This window comes from Numida meleagris, chromosome 8 (genome assembly GCF_002078875.1).
Source record: "Numida meleagris isolate 19003 breed g44 Domestic line chromosome 8, NumMel1.0, whole genome shotgun sequence".
Lineage (NCBI taxonomy): Eukaryota > Metazoa > Chordata > Aves > Galliformes > Numididae > Numida > Numida meleagris.
In genome coordinates, this window is record NC_034416.1 from 6,055,108 (window position 1) to 6,072,724 (window position 17,617).

Consider the following 17,617-nt stretch of genomic DNA (forward strand, 5'->3'; position numbering starts at 1 on the left):
GAAATTTATTTCCTATCAGAAACTGGTAACATTTAAGGTGTAATAATGCGATTACTATTTAGGTGAATAAACTTCATCTGATTTTTACCCCTTATTAAACTACAATAGAGCAAACACACAGTTTAGCCCTTAAAATTTAATTTACCTTAATTCGTAAATTAATTTGGACCAGGACTTTGTTTATCTTGTGTATGGTAACTGTTGAGTCACGGCCTGAACCACTGATTGAGCACCTGGGGAAAGGACCCAGTCAGCCCTGGGAACACGGGTGAAGGTAATTCATCTGTGTGACCAGAAGGGGTGGGGCCAGGCTCCACCTCTCTTAGACCTCATGTAAGGGCTGACTGCTGCTGTGGATGATCTTTGGTTGGAGGTTCCTTCCTCGTGGAGTTTTTCCACTGCGAGTCTAGATCTTCAGAGGTGGGTGAGTGCTTTTTCTTTCCTTTTGTAACACCCTTCCTTTGTGCTAGTCCCTTTTGCTGTTATACCTCCTGTAACGCCATTCCACTGTGTTGATCCTTCTGATTGTAACATCTTGATTGACCCAAATTAGAAAGAAGATGGAATGAGAAGAGGGCCGTTTGATGTTGTGATGGAAAGAATCAGATAGCTTTAGCCAAGAAAAACTGATCTGCAACACGAGAAGTGACAGACGTGTTCTTAGGTCGTATTTTCTGGTAGTGGTTGTTTTTGAAAACAATAAACTTTTCAGAGGAGGTGTGATGAAGCTGGTATGTATACTTTGCTTTCAGCCAGCAGTTAAGGATCAGTTATAAAAAAATCTATGGAGAGAAGTCCTTTATGTGCTTAGTGGTTACTTCAATCTGTCACTGGGTAAGGGCAAGGACAAATAGTCCTTTCCAACTCCTGTTATTACTACAGTTTTTACATCCGTAATTCTAATGCTTTAAGATAGCAAGTACACAAGCTGGGAAACTTCAGGGCTGTTCTTTTTTGTGGGAATGGGGAGTGGGATGTGGCTTTGTTTTGTTTTTACCGTAGGTCTGTTGATTCACAAAGGCTAACTGACTCAGTCTTTCATCTTAATATGCTGACTGTTCACTTATCCTCATAAAACTTCATGGCTCACTTTTTTAAATATATTTACCTCTAACATTTCATATAAGAAAAGCTTAAAAGAGCAAGGATAAGAAATTGAGCTCTTTTGTGTTGGAGTTTTGTTTTCCTTTTTTTAAAATTAGAAGATCTGGCTCCAAACCAGAGGAGCAATCAGAAATTAGGGTAAAATCCCATGAAATTTTATCTGCAACCTAAGTCTTGCCCCTATGAGCTCGTGCCATAAGTTTTACTGTTAGGCATTCTGGGATTGTTTGGACCAAGCTAATAGAGATAAGATGCGTAACTCTAAAATACTCTGAGGCAGCAGCAGATCCAGTAAGTGACATCATGAGCATGGCAGCAACCAGCTAGGGTCTGTAAAGAAGAGAACATCCTTATGCTTCCAGATTTTTTTTTTCTCAGGGTTGCAGATTTGTCACTGGATATAAGTTGAAATAATCATACTTGGATGTCAGAACAGTGCATCTAACTGCAGAATATGATCTATTTAACTCAATTCCAGCATCCAGTGTTGTTGTCATGGCAGCATTTTGTATATGTAGGAGTTAGATGAATGCTGCAAACTATATGTTTTGAATATGTGGGATGGAATTCCTTTTCAATCAGAAAGGTGGTTTGTGAGTCTGAGAATAAACAATGCTGAGGGTGCTTTTTGGCTGTGAAATATCTGTTTTTAATTAACCTGAATGCTTTCGCCTTTGGACTTAGATGGTTTGCACTTCAGGAGTTTTAAGATTTCTTTGGGGTTCTGGTTTTTGTAGTTATTTGGTTTGGTTTTTTGTTTGTAAAACACTACTGAGCAGCAAGAATTTTCTTTGTTCTGTCAGTATAGGACAGAACTAATTTACTGAAATCTCTTTTGTCTTGGGATTATAGTTTTACTGGCAGCTGTAACCAGACTGGTTTGTTTATGAAATTGACGCTACTTAGCTTTAGGTTTTCTTTATGAAAATGATGTTTCTTTGCATCTAATAGTTACAGAGCAGATGCCTGTATGCCTGTCTCTCTGCTTGTCTGTCATAAGGAACAAATAATGAGTAGTTTTAAAGCCTTGTTGTGTAGTGGCATTCTGAAGTAGCTAACTTCAGCTGTGTATATAAGAACCCACTTGAATACAAGTATCTTTGTTACTGTAATGAAATTGAAATATCAAGTGAATATTATGCAGAAGATAATAAACTACTGCCTCAAGACTGTTTTTCTAACAAATGATAATCAAAACTTTCCTTGCTGACTTCACCATTCAAAACATGATTAATGGTATCAAAGTTTTTCTGAAGTAAATACTTTAACCCTGAGATTAACCATATTGCTGGGTACATTATCTTATCCAAAGAAACGAAGGAAGAAATGCCTGCCACTTCTTTTACTGGAAAATAACGTTATCCTGGAACAATTAATATTCAATTTGTGGGTGCTACCAAAATGATCAGTTAAAGACTGCAGATAAAAGGAGCCAAGAAATTGTATTTAATGAACAAAATGTTATCCAGATATAAAATTAATTTAGGTTCTTTAAACTCCAGATTCACTTCTCAACTTTTTACAGGCTAATATACAGTAAATGCTACTAGAGCTAATACTGCAGCAGGGGATTCTACTATGGAACTTGTAAGCTGTAGAACACAAGGAAGTCATGGATTTAAAACTTCTGGAGTACATAACACCTGCATTTCTTTGTGATGCTGTGAAAGTTCTTCAGTAATAGATATAACAGATATAATGTCAAATAGATGGATTTTGATTTTTATTATCGCTATTTGTTTAATCTTTCCATTTTACAGCTTTTGATAATGAGGCTGGTGCGTACAATGTAGGAAACAGTTGTTATTTCTAAACCCAAAGTTATAAACTAAGAATTTACGTCCTATGCTATGTCTGTGTATCTGGTTCATTTTGATATTTATCATCCTTGATTTTTATCTTAATTTGCTAATCCTGCTTATTGATGTTGGACCTCAACATATGCATTTCCAGTAAATTTCTTTAAGACTTTGCACTCCCTCTAGGAAAAATAATGTTCAGAATTGCAATGATAAGGTATGTAACAACAGTTCCTATTGTATTAATGGATATGTTCTCCTATATTATTCATTGTTCAGTACAGTTCTAGGTTGATAAATGTTTCTTGTAAGCTTTTTGTTTTGTTCACTGAATATATCCGATGGGTTTGGTGGCCTGGTGTATTTCTGTACAACATAGGATGCTTGGCAATAAGCTGCAAGTACTTTACTTATCAGAGTTAATACAGCATCAGGCAAACTTGATACAGAAAACCTACTATTTAGGTATTTTTATATGTTTCAGTGCAATGTTTATCTAGGGTTAGAAACAATATCTGGTGAATAATTAATATTCAAGCTGTATATGGTAGAATAATTTTGCTGTTGGGTTTCTAGTAGACATTGAGTGCTAATAAATAATTTGGAGTAACAGTATAATGGGACTCTCATTCTTAATTCTTTTTATTTTACAGGCTTTTACAGTCTTCTAATGTGAGGAGATCATGCTGAACATTATTATCGGTCTGCTTAATATTGTTGAAATTCATATTTGAAGAGTTCATGTTTGCAACTTTCTTCCTAATCCTGAATTTCTGTATTTATCTATGGCTGTCATTTTTTCAAGGTACTTAATGGAGCATGTCTCCCTGTAGTACAGGGTGGATTTATAATTTTTTTTAATCTACTTATGTGTGCCCAGTGGACTTTTGGATGCTCCTTCCCAGTAAATATTCAAGGCCAGGTTGGATGGGGCCCTGGGCAGCCCAATTGAGTAGGGGGCAACCAGGCCATGACAGAGAGGCTGGAACTGGATCATCTTCAAGGTCCCTTCCAACTCAAACCATCCTATGACTTTTTAATGTGAGCAAGGGGAAGGAAAATGTATTTTCAGTATGGATACTCTCCTGGAACTTTGTGTTATCTAGACGCTTTCACACTATCACCTATGTTGAAGCTGGGCTGAAGCTAAACATTTTTCTTAAATAATATGTTGGTGGCTAAATGTGGAAACAATAAGTGCTGATTCATCAGCAGTAGCACTTAGCTGAATTTATGGGACTTGTAACATCAGTCATCTAACTCAAACAATGTGATGACTCTCCATTTTGTTAATTAAGCAGCCCTTGACAAAGTGTATTGGAATTAGTTTATTCTTAAACAGTGTATGTGCTGAGCAGTGAGAGCACTGAGATCTGAATGCGACTTTTAGCATAAGAAAAGTCAAGATTAGGAAAATAATGTGTAATCATTGATTACTTGAACCCAAATTAAATGTGTGCTGTATCAAATCAGAAACATAGAATGGCTTGGGTTGAAAGGGGCCTCAAAGATTATAAAGTTCCAACCCCCCTGCATGGGGGGGTTACCAACCACTACATCAAGCACTAGATCAGGCTGCTTAGAGCCCCATATAACTTGGTCTTGAACATCTCCAAGGATGGAGCATCCCCAGCCTCTCTGGGCAGGCTGTTCCAGCACCTCACCACTCTCTTGGTGGAAAACTTCCACGTGACATCTGATCTAAATCTTCCCTTTTTAGAAGTTGTTTCAAGCGGTGTAATTTGTAGTATGGAAATAAAGGATTGAGATCATATGAGGAAGAGGCTGAAATGCTGGCTGTAATTAATGTCAACAATACACAACTTAATTGTTTTAATATAAATTTGACTAAGTTTTTTCTTCATTTAACATGTGTGAACAATTAGGGTTGTCTTTATAAGACAAAAAAAATCACTCTGGGTAGATAAGAAAAGCATAGGCCTTCAGTGAGGGAGTCTGTAGTTTTTTGCTGGCTTGCATAATCAAAAAAAAAAAAAAACTCTTCATCTACTTTTAAATTAATTACATGATTTTTGTAGGGACATGAAGAGGAAAAGGAAAAATGTTACCTTTATTTGAATTGCCTTTTTTTTCAAGCTGCTTCTTTTTCTGTGCTGGAGGCATAATTCAGTCTATATTCTCAAAACCATAAAAGGTCAACTTAGTTTTTTAAAGATTGCTACTATTCTATGTAGTGGGAAACTATTTTTTTTAATGGATCTGCTAAACTCACTATTTGAATTAGCCTGATAAAAGATGAAGTTGACTGGGGATTTTCTTTCATCTTTTAAGCAACTTTGATTCATATTTAATGGTGGACTTTGCCACAATTCTGATTTTCTTTCATGTTCATTCCTTACTCAAATATATATTCAAATGAAGGATTCATTTTTTTCGTGAGAAATACCTTTGAAAATGGTAGGAAACATTGACTTAGTGTGGTCACATCTGTTACTTTGATTCACATAATGTATTAGAAATTTCGTATTTAATACTTCATATTGTAAGCCCTGAAGACAAGTGCACGAGTAAAATTCTAAAAATAAGTTGGACTGTAAAACAATTAGTCTGGACTTTGCAACCCATGACATCCAATAAAGCTAACACGCCTATATTGATTTTTCTAGTTGCGTAGATATTCTGCAGGAAGTATATGCTACTGGAATTTAAAAGAAAATACTGAGGCAGTTATATTGTGGTAGTTTTTATTGAGTAAGGCTTTTTTCCTCACACAACTACGAAGTGTGTGCTTGCATGCAGTTCGGAATGACTTTTGTACAAACGTCTTTGTTATTCACCAGGATTTTAAGTACAATCTATAGCTGCTAAAGGAATTATAGATTATTCACCTGTAGACTCAAGCACAATATGTGGCATTAAAATTGTCATGCTGAGTTGAGGATGAAATAACGTTATCTAGTCCTTTATGCAGATTATGAAATTGGTCCCTGATACTCAGAAATCTTGAATTTGCATTAAATTAAACTGAAAATACTTTGTCTCTCATACTGAGAATATAGCCATCTTATAATGGCTTGTACAGTTTCCATCCTTACCAAGTATAACAGAATGTGGAAATTAAGGCTTGGATTTGTAAAGAGATCTTCATGCATTTTAAGGTATTCTTTTTTTTCTGGGTTTGTTTTATTCTCCCCAACTAAATGAAGAGTTACTGCTTCATCTCACTTAGAAACGCTATCTGAATATGATGCTATTTGATCTGCTTTTAATTACAATAATCTAAAGCTATTTATGTAGTATAGATAACTAACTTCTTTGCAGCAGGTAGGTAGATTCACAGAAGGATTCAACAAAATTGCAAGTTCTTAAAAATTCCTTCTTTTTCATTTTCAGACTTCAGTGGGTGTTAGAGAAGGTGGGAGCTGTTATTCTGCACAGTATGAACCTATTAAATATGCGAAGTGCAACAATCTAGAGCTGGCTAGGTTAGCTGCTGTATGGTTAGTTAATAGCGGAGTTCAGTTAAACCTGAATTTCACATTCCTAGAAGCCAGGTCTACCGCTGTCATGAAAGACACGTAATCATCAACTTCCCTGTATCTCTGGAAGATGCAGATTTCTGATGGTTAGCCCTATGGACTCTCTCTGTCCCTTATTCTTTTTTGTGCCTATAATGGCACCTGCAAGATCAGGCAAGCTCAGAGTAGTTCGTTTTCACTCCTCACCTGTTCCCGCATCTAAAATTATCATCCTCTTGCACGAACATCATTCCTGTTGAAATTCTCTCTGCTCTGAGCAATCCACAGACCCTCAGCAAGCACAGATGGGTATTCCCTGTTACCTGGGCTCCTGCATTTCTTTCCTGAAACAAAGATTCTTATTGTACCTGCCACTGCATGCAGGGCTTTTCATCTTGGGCATCTGCACAAATATCAAAACACCATTCAACCTTATTTACAGTGAAAACATTTTGTCATTATTTGAGAAATAATGTGAGCCCCCCCCCCTTTTTTTTTTGCTTGTTGGTTTTTTATTTTTTTTTCTTTCTATGGTGACAGCAGAAAGACTGCTACTATCACAAACTTTCCACTCTCTAAAAGTTTTATAGGAAGCACTGGTGTTACCCACCCTCAATCTTGCTCTGCAGGCCCAGGGTAGTTTGATCTATTCCAAATATTTCTCTAATAAAGGCTGGAGGGAGTGTGAGAGGGAGGTAGAACTAGATTCTGTGTGAATTTCAAAGAAGGGGTGAATATTGGTTTAGGCAAAAGGTAATAATGTGAAATTGTGTGATTCATCAGTGTTAGATTTGAGATTTTTTCTTTAAATTGGAAACTGTAAAAGAATTTCCAGGGCTGGTTATGAAGACTCAAATGCTTTACCTACAAAATGAATGAAATGTGATTCAGCCTCCACGTTCATTACTTAAATTCATTTGAATCTACCAAGACAGGAGCCAATTACTGTTGTAGATGATACAAGCAAATGAGACCACCAAAGTGTTCCATGTTCATCAGTGAAACATCCTGACTTGGTAATGACCTCCTGTCACTCCTAGTGATGGTGTGACTTCACAGCCAGTTTTGTACAAGTGGGAAGCTCTGTGATTCTGTTATAATCCTCCTGAAATCTCCAGCTTTCAGGTTCCTTGGCATTAATAGACTCATAAGTATGTCTAGAAATGGAAAAGTTTCAGAAAGTTTGCAGGTGGCTCATTATAACATTATTATAATGATCCCTGATAGTATGAATAAAAGAGCTCTACTCTCTCAAGATCAAAAATAATTGTTCATTTAAATTTTAAGTGTTTAAGTGACTTACTACTAAATACGTACAACTCTAATTTTTCTGCTTATTTTAAGTCTTCAGATGATTGGTTTTTTTCTGTATTGAATCAATGTAATTCTTAATTTCTCCCCCTTTCTAATGATGTTAAGGATGCACAACTAGGCTACCTTTTATACTACTGGGCTACTTTTATACTTAGTTAGAAGTCCATTTTTCCTTAACATAGCTTAGAGTGACATTGTCATCAAGTACTTCCATTCCAGTTATATCTTGCTGCATAGAAGCAGCACAGTCTTTGTGTTTTGTGAATGAGCAGCTGCTCAAAACACTGCCCAAGACCATCCTGTTATCATCTGTTACAAGATGACTTCTATTTTGTTAATGCACATGATACAGTTTAGGTAGTGGTGTATTTTGATGTTTTTGAGGAGCCTCATGATATCATGTGGAAAGCTTGCACTACTGCCCTGCACATCTAAACTTATGTATCAGTATTCCTGAAGTATTTTGTTTTGTTGTTGTTTGCTTTTGTTGTTGAAGTTGAGTTATTTAATTTTTCTCTTTCCTACTGTTTAATTATTGCTGTTTCTGCTCAGTGTAAGCCCTGATGTGGATTTGTTTTTCAGTGATAGAATGAGGACAGCAGTGGAAAATGGAACAGACTTGGGCTTTTTTCTGTGGATTTATAATAAATGGACATACTCTTGATATGGAAGCTGTGTCTATCTGGAGTTTAAAATGATGTGGTAAGAACCTGTAGAGCTTAATTTTATTTAAACTGTTAAATGGAAATCTGAGTAAGGGGAGTGTCTGTGGAAGGGGCATTATATGAAGCGGTTAGCAGCAGAGCACCTACAGATTCAGCAATTGATAGAATTTTATTTGGTCTCAAGACTTTAAATTGTCAGATAAGAATCTAAAGATAGAATGTTATTCCTGTGTGCTGCTTGAGCAGTCTTTGTTAAATTGTTCTGCACAGAATTTACTGTTCATCCTTTTAATTTTGAAGGCTTATTGCCAAGGCATTACTCACACAGTTAAAGGAAAAAAAAAAAATAATCGGGTGTAGTTCTTAAGGAAGCTATATATTTGTACTTGCATTTCCAGATTTTTCAACAAATGAAAAGGAGCATAATTTAAAAAAAAATGCATTTACTAAAAATGAACCTTCTCAAATGATTTCTCATACATACTATGATTTTTAATAACTGTTGTAGTAAGGTTAATACATTGCTTTCACTCTGTTTTAGCTGTATTTCTAATTATCTTTCTTACTGTAGATTCCACTGTGGTTTTTTTGGCCTTGATTTGGCATTTTAGGTGGAAAAAATGTATCGAAGTTGGGAAACAAATTTATTTAAGATAGAACTATCGCAATTGGTGTTTATTATAATTACTGTGATTTCAAAGTATGAGCAATGGGCAAGGCACCATAATGAAACCATTCCTTACAAAAAGCGGAAGGTGTTCATAAAGGACCATATTTTTCCTAATAATGAAGGACCCATCACTGGACAAACATTGAACTTCCAGTCAGAGCACATTGATACTGTTTTGATTATCATAGTGAGATGAGGCATCTTAAATTTCGTTCTTCCACTTAACAGACAGTTTAATTACTGTTTATGTATTTTTGGCTGATCTCCTAATTAATATTTCTAGAACCGTGCAGTATGCAGTCAACAGTAAATTTCAGTGTGCAACTTGAAGTACTTGCTTTTCCTCCTAGAGGGCTATGGCTGCTATTTATATCCAGTAGAGGTTAGAGCACTTCCATGTTCTGAGGACTGGATTATGAGTAGCATTGGAAGGTATTAAGGTAGACCACTATCTAACCTTAAAAATTGTCTGCTGCAGTTTAACCCATTGCTATCTATAATGTGCAATGTATATATACCTTCTTTTTGTAGCAGCAGCCTGTTATGTATCTAGACAGTTATATGCTACTCTTGACTTCTCTTTCTTGTGAAACAATCCAAATTAGTTCAGTCTTTTTTTGTTAGGTTGCTCTTCCCAGATCTCTGTAGCTACGTAAATAAAATAAGAGAAAACATACTTGGAATCAATCTGGTATCTCAACACACTCGACAGGTATACATTAGAAAACAATTGTTGCTAGAAATTTGAAAAGAATGTGCAATTATTAAATATCATTGACTTCACTGAGTTTAAATTATGCTTACAGGGAACCTGCGGCATATCAACTGAGGAACTTATTTATGGAGGGGAAAGTAGCAAAATAAAGGAAATGGTTTATCTCCATTAAGCATGTTGAAAGAGCTAAAGTATTTGAAATAGTGCGGAAGCATTAAGTAACATAAGACAAAACTTCTGTTTTAATGGAAGTATTTAACTCGCATCTCTTTTTTTCTGTTGGAAAAAAAATGACTGAAAAAAGGCAGTCATTCAGAAAGACAAAGCTTAAAGCATTCCTAAAACCTAGTCATTTCTTGTTTAAAAAAAAAAAAAAACCTCAAAAAAGGCACAGGCAAGATACAAACCCACCTCGAAAAAAAACTAACCAATGATGCATATAGGGGAAGATGAAATAAAAATGCAATACAGAAAATGCCATGTTGGCTGAGATTAGATACTGCTTTCAAAAGCTTCATAAAATTGAAGCCATTAGCTTATATTTGCATTTAAGCAGTGGAATTGTGAGGCTAGACAGTTATAAAATTGTAATTTATCATCTGACAGGTAACTTTACACATTGTAAGGAAATGGCTAATCTTGAACTCAGTGTTTGAAGAAACCTTTAAAAATAACAACAGTAACGACAACAGAGAGTAATAAAGCTGCAGAGATACGTAGGCATTTGTTTCAGAGATTATGCTTGCAACTGGAAGGCAGCCATTTTTTCTCAGGAATTTACCATCAGGAATTTTGTAACTTTAGTTCCACTAACATATTGCTGCTTCTCTGCAGAATCTGAGTTTCTTTCATTTGTTGGTAGGTGTTTTTCAGTGATTGCTATTTACTGAGAAATCAAAACTACATATAAATGGTTACTAGTGCACACTCTGACAACTCTATTTTTTTCTGAAGAAGTATTCTTCTGAGAACACGGAATAAATGAGAACTTTAAGCATTTGCTGCTTCTACCATAAGGGGGCTTTTAAATTACCATTTAAGTGACACATACTGCTATAGAACTGTTCTCTGGGACTGTAAGAACGTCACTCTCGGTGGCAATGGCGCTGCCAGCACTGATGAAATGAGGCAGGATAGATCTGTGACGTGTAGGGTGACGGATCTTTTGAAGGAGGATATGTTTTTTTGAGTTGTCCAGTGTGGTTTGAGAAAGGGGTCAATTTTTGCTATCTAAAGATGCCGCAGGTACAGAATGCATGCATTGATATACTGTTCATCATTGAATCTGAAAATACAGTAATACATTGCAATTTTCTTTTCTTTCCTACAGGTAGGTCAGAAAGGATGAGTACCAAATGCAGGGAGGGAGTCATTTCTGTCAGGTAAGGAAAAAGAAGCTCGTGTTTGAGCTTTATGAAGATAAGAATGATAATTGTTTTTTGTAGTTTATTGCACTGGGAAAGTCTGGAAGTCTATTTTACCACTTCTGGTGCCAGAAAAAAGCTGATGAAATTGTTATCTTAAACTTCATCACAATGTACAGTGAAACAGTCATGTATTAACTAGTCAACTGAAATATCTTTTTTGCTAATGATTGGAGTAATATACAAGATTATTAATAAAGAGTTATCATATTCCTATTAGAAAATAATGTTATACTCTGGTTTTTTACTTCTGAGAAGTGCACACTGAATACACAATCTCTGATTGAACTACTACACTTGTTTTCAAATTTAAAAGTACTACACAAAGCCAATAAGTTTTAAAATATGAATCTTAAAGTCATATTCTGATATGCTATAAACTTTAGAACTGATGGATCTACTAAATTGAAATATCAACACTTCAACAGCAAACATCAGTCAGAAGTTGAACTGTTTCAGAAACTGTAAACATAATAAAAATCCTTGTGATGAAAAGTTAATTTGATGAAACTCGTACAACATGCACAGAATGGAGAAGCGTGAATAATCTTGCATTACTGATGAGAGAGAACTGATTTTATTGTTTTTTCCCAAGCAAAGAGATGAGTCCAGGTTTTGCTGTGGAAGTGAAAACACAAAAACCCAGACAAAATATCAAGGTCACTGTAACTGAACTTTCTTATAAGTAATAAAAATGCTTCCAAACTGGAAGTATATTAAAGAGCCCTTTTTAAGGCTGTGTATTTGTTCTTGTGGCAATAGAAGAGTTGCTTAATAGCTGGGGTATTTTGGAAAAGGATCAGTTTATGACTGCAGTTTACAGGGATTTATACTTCAGTCTGACAAGCAAGCCACTTGAGGCTTATGGATAGCTCCACAGTCTCAGATGAGGAAGAGGATTAATTTCAATGTTGAAATTTTAATCCAATTTGAATCTTTTTGGATACAATAGATAAGAAATCTTTTCTGCATTTTGACCTATTTTAGGAGAAGAAAAATATGTAACCATTTGTAGAAAACACCAAAGAAAGAAGGCGACTACTTAGTTAAGAAATACTGAAGTTGTGTTTGTAATTCAAAGAATGAAGCTTTCTTCCCAGTGAGGGGCAGTTAAGTGTGAAAAAATATAGTCATAGCAGAAGTGTACGTTAGCACAAAGGTGCAAAACAATTTCACTCCTTTGGATAATCCTCTGTGCAGATGGGGGTTTTGTGCAGTAAGTAGGAATAATATGAAACTTTGTCTTAGCAGCATCTTCACAACAAGATTAGTGAATGAAGCAGATTCATTGCAAACAATTTAGTTCTTAACTACATTAGCATCAATTGTTGATGTACTGCTGCAGTCCACCCAGATGGCTGAAGCAGGCTTGATTTGTTTAGAAATTGTGCCAAGATTCTCAAAGTAAATTTAATCCTGGAGATGTTCCAGAAGACAATCCAAGTTTGGTTATGTGACCATAAGCAACTATAGTGGTGAGTTAGGAGTAGTTCTGTGCATTAATTGGTACAAATGATATCCCTGCATTTACAAAGTGGGAAGGGAATATTTACTTGAAAATAGTTCTAATTTTTTTTGTAGATTTAAAAAAAAACCCACAAAACAACAAAAACAAAACCCTCATAGAGGCTTAGTATACATCAGGTATGTTCCTTGAACACACCTGGCTTCATTTCATCCAAATGGAATCCAGGTTAATACACTGAGATCATTTCAAGATGTGAACCAATGTGTATTCTCTAATGGGAATGAGCAAGGAGGCATGCTCCTTGTGATCGAAATGGAAACATGGGCATATCAGTGCATTGTGTTTACTACTATCTGTGGTGCCCTAGACACCTTCTTCTGTGGTTAAAAGAATCTGTGGAAAATGCAGTTGTTAAGTTGTGCCAGTACAAATCTGTGTCAACAGTTTGGGTAATTTAACACTCCGGATGTTAGGCACTTGTTTTAAAATGCTGAACCTGTTGTCATAGCTGTTTAAGTAAAAGAGTCACTTGTTCTGGATATGCTTGTTTTGATTTAAAAACAAATAAATACGGGCATTATTTTTTTTCTGAAGTGATCTTGCTTAAGCACTGTTCTATCTAGCTCTGCGGGGTAATCATGCACAGATAATTCACATTTCTGAAACCATTCCAGTGAATTGAATCTCTATGTTTAGTAGCTATTTTGTTAATATGTTTAGCTTGTTATGAGGTTACTTGCTTTTTTTGTTGGAAGAAGGATTCTTAGTGGGTGCTGTGGAGCTCTGTGAAGGTGATCTGGCCGTAGATACTTAATGATATTTTAATACGAAAATAAATGCATCTTTTTTAACGACTGTAATTTGTTTGGTTTGGTTTGTCTTTCTTGGACAGTGTGGAGTTTCTAGAATAGTCAAGAGTTTTGCAGTAATATCAGAGGAAGGATGTGCTCTCTGGTGATATGGATGCATTTCATATTCTGATACTCATTCAGGAATTTGTACTGGAGAAACCCTTAAGGAAAGTAACTGTTCAAGTAGAGCATATCGGACTAGTTTTAGTAAGTATAAAATGTATTAATCACCTTGTTTTCTGTTGATTATGTAGAAGATAATTACCCCTTAGCTAGTCATACTACATATAAAAAAAAAAGAATCCAACAATCAAACAATACCAAACTAAACAGTTTGCCTTTGGATGGCATAGTCCTATCTGCCTTGTAGAATACTGTACTGGAAGCAAAGCTTGAAATGTTTATCTCTTAGAAACAGAAAGCATTCCTTTGACGTGGTTATGTGTTTCCATCAACATCTGCAAAATACAGCTATAGTATGATCAGATTTTAGTGGTATTGCTTATTACTCAAGTAATGCTGTATAATTCAACAGAATGTTGAACTCTGCTAGTCTAGACTGTAATAGTCAAATTGTCATCCCTCCCCACCTCTTGCCCTCTGTGGTTAGCTCACTCATGTCTGATGCATTGGTTTGGTATTTCAAATAGTAGAACTGGACTTCTGTGCAAAACTACAATGAGGTATCTCTTTTACTTACATGGAATGAAATTTACAAGGAGGTCTGTTTTAGAAAAATTTTACATTATGACTAGTTTTGAAGGAGAATAATTATCATTGTCTTAAAAACCATAGCATGACATCTGAAGATAAGTTGCTGCTTTTTCAGCATGAAAATATATTTTATTTCAGTACACTTATTGCATTATGGCATGCACAGAAGGTAGAAACTGCTGCTTTTTGATCTGCTTCTCTTAAGTCAATACGAGGATGCCAAATCAAACTGTAAGAACTTACCTGCTTAGTAAATAAGAGATTTTTACTCAAGATAAGAGCATCAGCTTAGACTGCAAAGAACTTGTCAGTAATGATAGCAGTAAGAGATTTCTACCCTAGGTAAGCCTAACTGAAAATGAGGATGTGAGAGACTGTCACCATGACCATGAGGGTTTTCTGTAGGAACTCCACACATGATGGATTAAACTTAATTCTGAAGCGCTGGAATAATGAAGAAGTGCTTGCTTACTTAGTTCGCTAACACCAACGATCTTGTTGACAGCATGTTGGGGGAGGAGAACTGGATGAGCACTGACACTGCGACCTCATTAGGTGCCTGATACTGTGCTGGGGGATAGGGTCATGGGGAATATGTGTGGTGCTGGGGGGCAGGGAGGGGTGCAAGCGAAGAAGTGAAAGTAATTAGGAGATTGAGCAGTCGCTTTGAAGACTCTGTGGATTTCATTGCCATTTGCATACATTTGAGTTTTGTCATTTCAGAATATAAACAGAATATGATTATAGAGAGTTGGAGTGTGTTCCTACTGTGGGGCATTGAGCAAGGTCAAAAAGCAGAGTGATTTGAATTGTGCAAATTAAACAATAATTTTGAGAAATGCATCATGACATAGAGCTATCAAAAAACAATAATTGAAGAAAAGAGACCAAGGAAAAAGTCATAACTGTATTCTTAACTGTATGAAGTTGTCAAACAGTAGAATAACTTAATTTTAATGAAGCAATAAGACTTTACAGAGGGTGATGAACAGTCAAGTAAATAATGCCAATTTTCTAAGGTTCTAAAGGTTGCAGGGCTTATTGTAAAGCTTGATTTTGCTCATGGCTTTATAGCACATAATGTGTGTTAGTAACAATGTCATGTCCTGGAGTACACTAATGATGTAATGAAATTACAGTATAGGAATTCAATCCTATACAAAAGCAGCTGTGATATCTAAATTTTGTACCTCTTGCCTACAATGTGATTTAAAAAAAAAAAAAGGCAAAATAGACACTGAACTGTAAACTGAAGAAACAGCACACCATAGGTTTCTACTCAGAGGCAGGATGGGGTCCTCTATTCAGCGTGTTGTGGTGCTGTCAGAATACTGTGTTGTTTAAGGTGAGGAGAGGTCTTCAAGATTTGAAATTTTATTTGAAGTAGGATGATGAGAAGGGAGAACTGCATGAAACATTAGTAAACAGGTAAGTTAAAGAGGGAATAAACATACATTTTCTGCCAGTACTTGAATGTGATTATATGTGCCATGTTTCTGTACTATCTGTGCACTATGCTCGTTTTGATACTCTGTATAAAAATATATATATATACATAACTTCAGTTTGAAGTTAAAGCTTTTTCACCTTCTAATTGCCCACATTTTCAGCATTGGTAGCATTTTAGCCTAGAACTAATACTACCCTGTTGGTAATTTGTGACACTGTTTTGTTTACTTGTTTCTCTCAAGTAAATATTGTGATATTTCAGTTGTAACTTGTGGTGCCACCTTCTGTGTATTGTCATGTATCTGGAAAAGAGAGCATATCTGCTTAGTTTCACTTCAGAGATTCTACATAAAAGACCACAACAAACTCTCCAGTGTTGTCTTCATGCTTAAATGTAATGACATGGTTTGGGGTTTATTTAATTCTTACCTGCTATCAAGAACACTTGTTCTTGCTGTTTCTTTAAATACTATAATGAACTTTTGTCTGAAAATGTTTTTTATTTTGACAAGATATGTTCAGGTGGTTTATATTTTCTGCTGCATATATGTCCTGCATTTGTTGTATAGATGGAAGGGGTGTGATACGCACCATGTTTGTATGCTGGAGAAGAAAAAAGACAAAAGACTTTGTTTTTATAGGAAAACACATATAGAAAAGCTTCATAATATGTTAGTCAGGAGTTTAATCAAATCTCGTCTATTAGTTTGAAAGGGTGAGAATTGGAAAAGACGACGACACAGGAAATGTATTTTTGCTCTTAACTTCCCCCTTAAAAGGAAAAATAAATCCGTTACCTTAGAAAAATAAATGTGATAGAGAACTGTTGGATCTCCAATACCATTTTTTAAAAAAATCCAAATGGTTGCAGCTGTACTGAGAGGGAACAAATGTTTTGCTGTCTTTGCTGCCAGATAGAAGATTATATTTGGAACCAGAAGACTAATGAGAAAAAATACAGTTCAGAAACATAGTGATTGCAAGGCTTCAGGCATAAGAAAGGAAACTTAATAGTTTGCTTTCCTTGCAAAGCATATTGGACTCTAAAAGTTAAGTCATATTTTTTAAAATAGAATGTTAATTTATATATAATATCGTTTCCTGATGATTCAATTTTTCACCATGGCAGTGATCCCAATCTCCATGCTTTCTGCTGGCTATAATTTATCTATTTAACAGCGGTAGCCATCTGCTTAGAAAATCATTCTCTGAAACTGGGCAGTGGGGTAGGCAGGTTGGGAGCACTGACCATAGTGGTAGGGATAGCAGGTGCAGTGCTTCTGATGCTCTTTTGTATGTTTAATGCTGGTGAACAACATTTTTTATAGAGATACGAAAGTGAATTTTTACTGAGGCACTGCCAAGCAACAGACCCAGCTGTGGCTTGAGAATCTGAATTACACGAGGATTTTGGTAGCTCCAATAGTGTGCTCTTTATTAACAGCCTTTCTCCCTGCCACAGCTTGCAGGATTTTCAGCAAACCTATTTGGCTGAAATTGTAGATTTTGACAAATTCCAAGATGTAACTTACTGAATTTCACTACGACTGGGCATAGGTATCAGTATTCAGTCTGTGTGAGGGCATTGACAGGCATATTGGTATATGTGAGAGTTCAGGTTTTAGAATCCTGATGGAGATTTCTAAAATAAAATCGAGGTCTGTTTCGTGCGGTAGTTACCATATTGAGTGGACTTCACTTACGTGATCTCAGCTGATTTAAATGTCACAGGATGCACAGAAACCTGGAGCTGCAGAATTGGCTTTTCACGTAAATCTGAATGAGGACTGTGAGGTGAATGCATACACCTGACATTTAGCTGTACAGCTAGTGCTCTGCAAACTTTTTTTTAATCCACACACATAGCACAAGAGGTGTGGGCAGCCAGAAGAGAAAGAAGTTGGGTGTGGACTGCACAGAGCAGAGAAATGCTGCTCTTCTCTGTCACCAAGGCAATTCCTGTAG

The 17,617-nt window shown here is 35.9% G+C and overlaps 1 long non-coding RNA gene across 12 annotated transcripts in view; it reads left to right on the top strand.

Moving 5' to 3' along the window:
- Positions 1-17,617, top strand: part of LOC110403001 — a 97,254-nt gene that overhangs the window by 35,629 nt on the left and 44,008 nt on the right. For 8 of the 12 annotated variants that reach the window (XR_002441452.1, XR_002441451.1, XR_002441450.1 and 5 more), the window contains 3 exons: positions 8,279-8,398; positions 11,077-11,128; positions 13,531-13,696. This is a non-coding gene — a long non-coding RNA (uncharacterized LOC110403001). The remainder of the gene's footprint in view (positions 1-8,278; positions 8,399-11,076; positions 11,129-13,530; positions 13,697-17,617) is intronic. The other 4 variants (XR_002441444.1, XR_002441445.1, XR_002441443.1 and 1 more) reach the window with 1 other exon arrangement.